The following is an 8,521-nucleotide window of genomic DNA, read 5'->3' on the forward strand; positions in this document are numbered from 1 at the left end:
TTAAAAATACACATGGCTGCTGTCTTTTCTACAGTTTAGGTAGGACGGGCTCCAATATCTCTATGAATTACAATACATGACAAAAATTAAAGGGGGAAAGCTCTATTTTTACAATGGTAAATACAGTCTAAATCAATTTGGGAAACAGGTAAAGGGGTGTAGCAAATGAGGCACAGACGATCCTGTTTTATCTCAGAAGGCTTTGGCGTATTTACAGCTTTAGGCACAGCGTGTCCAATCCCGTATAAAATGCACTGTCCATACCAATTCAGCCTGTCCCCCGATATAAGGACATCAGGATGCCACCCTGCATTCACCAAGGGACAATCCTGATCTAATGTTCTCTGTGTATTCTACACCAATATCTGTTCGTCAACAAACCTTTTACTGGTTTCAATTTCTTTCCCTGATTGTCCTTTTTCAAATACAATGCGTATGTAACATTTTGTATTGTGTAATATGCATTATATAATAGACAATATATGATTTAAAACATATATCTTACTATATATTACATGTAGTGCATTGCTATACTACACATCTCAAGGTATACCCACCCAGACCTGTGCAGCATATTAATATTCTTTACAGTGGCCACCATTAATTACAATATTCAATCAGATTCCCCCTGGTAGCTTTCCCCAGGGAGTCAAACGATCCTTTTCCAATGTCACAAAATACAGCCGGGGGGGACTTCTTTCGAATCCCTCCTGTCCCTTGTCCACTACCTATTTCACAATCACAATAACAAACAATTGGTTAACCGTAAGTATTGGACTATAAAATCACCCAAGACACAAGTAACAACAAATCACTAAAGACACAAACAATTATACAATTGCTAAGGCACAAACAGCAAAATCACTAAAGGTACCTTTATCAAATTACTGTTCCCTTGTTTTTCTCTTTTATTTATTGTTTTCTCATTTTCCTCTTTAGTTTTTTATTTCTTTTTAATTTACCCAATTTACCAAAATGCGCAGACCCAACGCGCTGGTGTTGCCCACGTCTCGCGCAGGCAGCCTGCAAACAAACCAGACTATGAAAGTGCCTTATCTCATTGATGGGGTTTTACCCACGTCTCGAGCTGGCCCGAGGATCCGTGATCCCTTCCGGGAATTCCCCGGTGCCGGCACAAGGTCCCAGAGATCCTGGGGTCCACGGGAGGTCAGGCAGATTATCCCATCCTCGTCGCCAGAAAACGATACCGAAAAGTCGGCAAACAGACTCTCTAACACTGTTTTGAAAGTGTTAAAAAGCAGGCACTTTTATTACGGCGCGCTGGGCACTCGGGGGATCGCTCCTCTAATCCAGCGTGCGTTCCGCTTTCCTCTGGTTTTACATATCCTGGAACTCCTGAAACAGCAAAACACGCCAACCACTGTTTACAGACGTCCCGTGCTCTTTCACCAGTGCGTGCAGCCGCAACGAGAAATCTGGAATGAGCGTCTACAGAAACACATACGTATTTACCCACTTCAGAACAACGCGTTACATCAGCTGGCCGTAATGTCAGTAATCCCTCCTGGATTAACACCCTCTTTGGATGGCACCGGTGCTGACTGTTGGCAATCAGGGCAGGACATAAGAACGCTCCTGGCCTGATCCGTTGTAATTTGAAATTGTCGTTTTAACGACTTTGCATTCTGGTGAAAGAGTTTATGTGATAATTTACCTTGCTCCAAGGCTTTAGGCACAGTAAGCGGCACAGCTCGTGCATCGGCCCTCCTATTGCCTTCCACAAGAGGTCCTGGAAGGGCAGCGCGAGAGCGGATGTGCGCTGCATAAAAACCATGACGTCTATGATTTATTAGGAACCATAGCATTCTCAATTCAGCCATCAAAAGAGGATTATCCTCTTCCTTCAGAAAAGAAGCTTCCAGGCGGTTAAGTATGCCAGCTGCATAATATGAGTCAGTTACAACATTCAAAGGCTCATTACAGAACACTCAAAAGCGATCCTAACAGCTGTCAGCTCAAGAACTTGTTTGACCCTTGGTCTCCTTTTTCTACCTTGTGTTTGGAACACTGGGTATCTGAGTTTAGCCACATAATTACAACTTTACGTGAGCGACCAAAGGCATCAGTAAATACAGTCTTGTCACTTACTGGTCGTTGCTGACAGCAGCATTTGCCCTACAACGGTAAATTACCAATTTCAGCCCACAGTTTATGTTGGGGGTAATAAACTGATATGTTCCCTGCATATGTTGCCAATGCAATCTGGAAATTCACATCTTCAGTTAATTACCATTGCAAATTCTCCTTTGTTGTAGGAATAAATATACATTCAAAGTCTGTCCCATACATAGCACATAAACATTCTCTGCCTTTAATTATTGGGTTTGCATACATTTCTTTTATTATCCAAACTGTTTTCATTGGTGTGTGAGCTAGAAAAACCCATTCCAACTCTTAAAGAATCACTTAATGACTTGTCCCATTGAAACGGTACTGCAAACGGTTGGACGGTATTGGCTATGAGTGCCAGCCAAACTGGCAGCTGCAAATTGCGTCCCCATCCCTATTTTTGTTCAACAGCATCGAATACTTTCTATATGGCCTGCTGAGCTTTGTCATCCAATACCTGAGTAGACAATAAATTCAGGTCTCCTTTCAAAAGTGTAAAAAGTAGACACAGTTCCTCTGTGGCAATGCCCAAAATAGGTCGGAGCCAATTTATGGCTCCTAGCAATTTTGTAAGTCATTTAAGGTCATGATATTATGGAATTTAAGAGGTACTGGCTAAGGAATGATTTCTTGTTCTGTTATTTGCCACCCCAAATATTTCCATGGAGCAGTTTTCTGAATTTTTTCTTGTGCAATTTGTAATCTAGCCTTTTGTATAGCGTTACATAGGACTTGCATTACTTGTTGTAGTTCCTGCTCTTATAACATGACAAGCAAGATATCATCCATATAACGACAGATACAAGCTGAGGGGTACAGCTTCCTCACAGGTTGTACAGCTGCTGCAACTACTGTCTTGCAAATGGTTGGACTATTTCTCATCCCTTGTGGTGATACCACCCAATGCTATCTCTTCATAGGCTCCTCTTGATTAAGTGAAGGAACACAAAATGCAAATCTGGGGGCATCCTCAGGATGTAGCAAGGTGGCACAGGTGTCCATGCCATAATTTTGATTTCACCTTGATAATCAGAGTCAATTACTCCAGGTAAAACAAACAAACCCAATTTGGTAGTAGATGATCAACCTATTAACAAAGCATGCACACTAGGCACTAAAGGCCCCCACACTCCTCTGGGAATAAGCAATACCACAGCAGTAATTAATTATCATCACTGACGGGCTGGCAGCCAAGTCCAGCCCTGCACTTCCAGCTGTTCCAGGGAAGAGATCTCGGGTCATGAGTTTAGACTTGAATTTATTTGATGGGGGTGGGGGAAGTCCTGTCCCCCACCTCCTGGGAAGGGTTAATTGGCTCCCCCTTTACATTAATCCTTGAATGATGTTCACTCACACAGTGCTTGCCCTTTCCCCATTTTGGACGATCTCTAGGAGGTACAGCCTTCGAAGTCTGGCGTGCATACTTTGTGTAATCTTTCTTTACACGACCCAGTGTCCCACAACAAAAACAATTCGATTTCAGTTCTGTTCCCAATACTTGTAACTGTGCTGCTAAAGCAGCAGCTAGAGAGCTGGTATAATGTTCAGTTGACTTATGTTTTGACACACTCTCATATCTGCTATAGTACACCTTTCCCTATTCCCCAAATCCTGCAACACACGCTGACAATCAGCATTAGCATTCTCAAAAGCCAATTATTTTAGTAACAACTCATGCGCTGTGTCATTATCAATTTGTCTCTCCAAAGCAGTTTGCAAGCGGTCTAAAAACAGCGCATAAGGTTCCTGTGATCCTTGCAAGATTTTTGAAAAGGACGTATTGGCATCTCTCCCAACCTCCAGTAACTTCCGAACCACTTTCATTGCTAGTTTTGCTATTACACCACATATATATCTCTCTGGGTTACGCAACTTGATTATCTGGCAAAGCGTGGGCACATTCCCCAGCTAAAGGACTGCAATCAATCCATCTCATCCGATATGCATTATCAACGGTCTCTATAGTACAGTTCTCCCAAAAATCAGATAACTACTAGTCAATATACTGTATGGTTAAGATCATTTTCAACAAAGAACGCCAGTCATGTGGAGTAAGTTCGTAAGAGGAGCTTAATGCTTCAAAAATGTATAACAAATGATAAAGTAACCCCATTTTCTTTAGCTAATGTTGGTAATTCCTTTACAACATCATATGGTAGCTGCTGAAAGCCTGGAGATTGCTGTTCACAACAGATCACTGGGCATGCCGTAACCACTTTCGAGTCTCCTGTTTTCAAAGCCTCTTCTCTACATTTATCCCACATGGTTTAATTAGTGCGCACTTTCAGTTGCAAAGTAACATCCGGGGGGAATAAATCAGGCTCTTACTCTGGGTCCGTCGGGCCAGGATCAAGGGGCTTGTCAGGCGACTCCCACAAACCATCATTTGCCAAAAGTGTTCACTGTAGTGTACATGCAGGGGCTTTGTTATCAGCCAATCCTTTATCCACTACTACATCTGTGGTCAGTGCATTTTTGCCTAATCTATCTACAGGATCCCCCTCCTTCCCTGGCAAGGGAGGAGCAGAAGGTTCACAATTAGTTGCAACCCGCGCAACTACTTCCTTCTGAGTCGCTATTAAAGCAGACATAATTTTTGCCCAAGTAGATAAATATTCACAAGCAGCTTTATCTCCAGTTGCTGCCTGTTCATATAATTCTCGTTCAACTTTCTGCCATGCCTCCAACTAAAATGTTCCAGTTGTAGGAAAGTCCAGCACATGATCAGCAAGCCTTTCTTATAAAGTCATTAATCGGACTACTGGTACATTGTGATTTTGCTTTCTTAATAAAAGTTGAAGGACATCTAGGGTTTGTTTGGTTCAAGGGATAACTTCCCTCCTATGGTTCCAAATTGCTCATCTTTTCTTGCTGATGGGTGCACGCTGTGGTTTCTGTTTCCTGGCTCTGTTTCCCTGTCCTTGTTCAATTGGGCTTTGCCACCAGAACGGCTGCTGCCTTTACAGCCGCACTCAAAGTCCCTGTTCGGGTGCCATTTGTAGTGAATGTGGCACCGACTCTCTTTTAAGGTGAGACAAGAGACATTTGTTACAAACTCAGGTTTGCATTTATACTCGCTATGATGCTTGCTCAAGCATTTGCTGATTTGGTAAGTTCGTCATAACATAAGTGATATATTGGTACTGCCATAAAAGCATCGTTGTCTATACCACAAGCTACCCCCGTCATCCCCCTTGATGTATCATTCCTGTACCAATCCCTCTGTCCTCGATGTATCACGTAGCATACAGTACATGCTTCTTGTGTTATTCCACTAATGATTGTTCTCACGCTGTCAACTCTCACAGTTTCTCATAGGCCCAATGTCAGAATACTGCCACAATCACCTTTCTCCTTCCTTGAGCTCTCCTGACCTGCGGTTCCACCACTGTTGTCTTCTTTCTTGATCCCTCTTGACTCACAGGTGCCCTCCAATCCTCTTTCTCGATCACTCTTCCTCACAGGTTCGCCTCCTTCCTTACTTTTCCTTTGCACGCTGCTCCACCTGAAGAGAAACACACAGAGGACTGAGCTACATCAGCCCCAGGGCACTACAGTCAGACGGGGGCTGAATCTGGGGGCTGACACCTCCCCACACCCCACAGCGTGCCCGCCTTGCCTTGGCCCCGGCCCCTCACACAGCCCTTCCCCTCAGCTCTGCCCCTCCGCTGCAGCACAGCTTCCGCACATGCCCTGCTCAGGCTGGACCCCAGTTTCATGGGTTAGAGATATCATAGCTCAGTACAAATCCCCACGGTCCTCACCTGCTGTTTGGTGCTTGTGGAGGGTCACACTCCCTGTGCCCCAGGACACTGGCCCTGCCCGGCCCTGCGGGAGTGTCTGGAGCTGCCGCTGGCTGGTTCTCCAGCTTTAGGGTCACCCGCAGAAGCCCGCTCTCCTCAGCTCTGCACACCCATCCAGTTGCGCCGCCCAGGCAAAGTCAGCTTCACCCTCTGCTCTACACCTCACCTGCAAACAACCAACTTTCAACTGACAACTGTCCAAAACCCACCGACAAACTCTCCAAATCTCAGCCTTTCGCTTGCAACTGCTGCCTCTAGTGCATCTCACAGACAAGCCTTCAAAATCCCCTCATCCTGCAATAATACTCCAGCACTGATCACCTGCGGGAACAACTACCACAATACCAGGCAAACACCAACCAGTTCTGGCACGGAAATATCACTTTCTCCTCAAGATTCCACCCTACACCAACTGCTGACAAACACACGCTGTCCTCACCAAAGCCAAACGCTGCAACAACCAGCGACAACTCAAATTTGCGTGGGCGGTGCAAAATTGCAGGGGTGAGCTAACGCAGAGCTGGGCTTGAAAGCTGCAGAGTGTGCACCCTGTGCTATAACGTGGCGAGCTACTGCCATTCTGCCTTCTCCCTGGGAGAAGCGCGTGAGCAGAGGCTGCTTCAAGGCACGATGGGAACGGTTTGGTTCTCCGGGTCTCTCAGGGCGAGAGCGATAAATGTGATCTGTGGCGTGGCGCAGGAACTTCCCGTACACTTGCTCCTCCATTCGGTCTCGGGTGCTGCAAGAGAGGGAGCGAGAGATTCAGGGCAAGATTGACAACCTCGGCGTCCCCGTCCCAGCCACGGGTCACCCAAACCTGCAGACATCCCGGGAGGCCCCCTAAGATTTACACTCCCCTATGCCCCACCCTTGAAGCCTGGACATCGCCAGAACCATAGAGCAAGTATTTCTTGAGGAGGCACCCAAAGGGTCCGTGTTCTCTTTCAGGCAGATGCTAGCGCAAGATTGCAAATCATCTCACAGCTACCAGGAAGGTAAAAAATAACGTCTTGAAATGGGAAAGGAACAGGTATTGTTTCTCTTCATCACCTCCCTCATTGCCACGTTATCAAGGTCTCCCGCAATGTTCCACAGGAAACTTGAAGCTTGGAATTCCTGGTATTCTGAACCTGGGCAAGAAAGGAAGAAAAGCATGAGACTGATCATAAAGAGGGTGGCTGCTCGTAACATGGAAAGAGCAGTAACAAGGTAAAAAGATATCACTTTTCCTTAGAGAGCTCTCAAAGCTGCCTGTTAAGGACAAGAAAAACAAACTTGTGACGGACCATTACTTAAAATCCAAGGCCCAGGAAGCGATCTAATGTACATTGAAACGCGGGCCACGAGACAGTGGAAGTGCCACGAGCTGAGACTGAAGGGACAGAGGATGAATTTCCAAAGAAGTTTAGGTTTCGATGTCAAAACGGAAAATTCTACGTCATTAAAATATAATGCAAAAGTCAGTGTAAAATCAAGTAAGGCAACGACTCCAAATGAACTCCCAGGCGCTTCAGTCACTCAGCAGATCAAAAATGCGGATCATTTCTCACCTGCCCACCTCCCAAACCCCAGCCTATGTCCCCTGCTTCCAGCTTACCTGAGCCCAGATTAAAGGAGGATTTCAGAGGCCATGCCAAGTTCTGCTGCTCCTCGTTCGGGTTGCCAGTCTTCCTCCTCGCTCTGGAATTGCAGGTCAACCGCCTTCCTGTTCTTCTTTGATTGACGCTGAGCTGCCGCGTTACCCGCTGCCGTCTGAGCGGATCTCGGGGAGCCTCTGGAACCGCCAGAGCGCTCCCCCCACCAACATTCTCTTGCCTTGTTTTCGGGGTTCCTCTTCACCAGCTGAGGCGCCCTCCCACCCCCCGCCGCCCTCTTACCTTTTTCTAGAGGTCTCTTGAGCCACCAGCAAGCTCCCCCGCACCTTCCCTCAGCGATCTTGGCCCGCCAGAGGCCTGCCCCTCGTCAGCCTCCTCCCCTTTTCCTGGGTGCTGCTTGAACCACTGGTGGGCTCCCCTCCACCATCCTCTCGTCCTTTGTAGGGGAGTCTCGTGACTCACCAGAGCGCTCTCCGCCGTTGCCTTGCTGGGGTTATTGACACCGCTTGACTTGCCAGAGCGCTCCCCCTCGCAGTTCTCTTGTTGGATTTCTTGGGACCTTTTGAACCATTGGAACAACGGGAATGCTCCCCCCCACTGTGACCTTGCCTTTCTTCAGTGCCATCTTGACGTGCTGGAGCACTTCCCCGCGCCGTCCTCTTGCCTTTTACTGGGGAGTCTCTTGAATATCCACAGCACTCCCCCCTGCCATCCTTTACCAGATTTTTTGACACTTCTTGACATCTCGGAGTGCTCTCACTCACCCTTGTCTTGCCTATTTTCAGGGCGCTCCTGTCCCGCTGGATGCTCCTCCCTGCTGTCCTATTGCCAGATTGAGAATTCTCGACCTGTCCCAGCGCTACCCCACCGTCCTTCTGCCTTCTAACTGGGAAGTCACTTGAAGAACTGGAGCACTCCCCCCTGCTGTCCTCTTGCCTTTCTTCACTGAGATTTTGGCCTGCCAGAGCACTCCTCCCTGTTGTCCTCTCACTG

General features: G+C 46.8%; 1 long non-coding RNA gene across 1 annotated transcript; it reads right to left on the reverse strand.

Annotated features, from left to right (window-relative positions):
* Window positions 1–838: 838 nt before the first annotated feature.
* LOC139828178 (uncharacterized) lies at window positions 839–6,127 on the reverse strand. Its single transcript, XR_011739540.1, has 3 exons — window positions 5,895–6,127; window positions 5,478–5,635; window positions 839–1,356 (listed from the first exon to the last, which is right to left on the reverse strand). It is a non-coding gene; the product is annotated as an uncharacterized lncRNA (long non-coding RNA).
* Between the last annotated feature and the right edge of the window lie 2,394 nt (window positions 6,128–8,521).

This window comes from Patagioenas fasciata, chromosome 6, assembly GCF_037038585.1.
Source record: "Patagioenas fasciata isolate bPatFas1 chromosome 6, bPatFas1.hap1, whole genome shotgun sequence".
In the NCBI taxonomy this organism is placed as follows: domain Eukaryota; kingdom Metazoa; phylum Chordata; class Aves; order Columbiformes; family Columbidae; genus Patagioenas; species Patagioenas fasciata.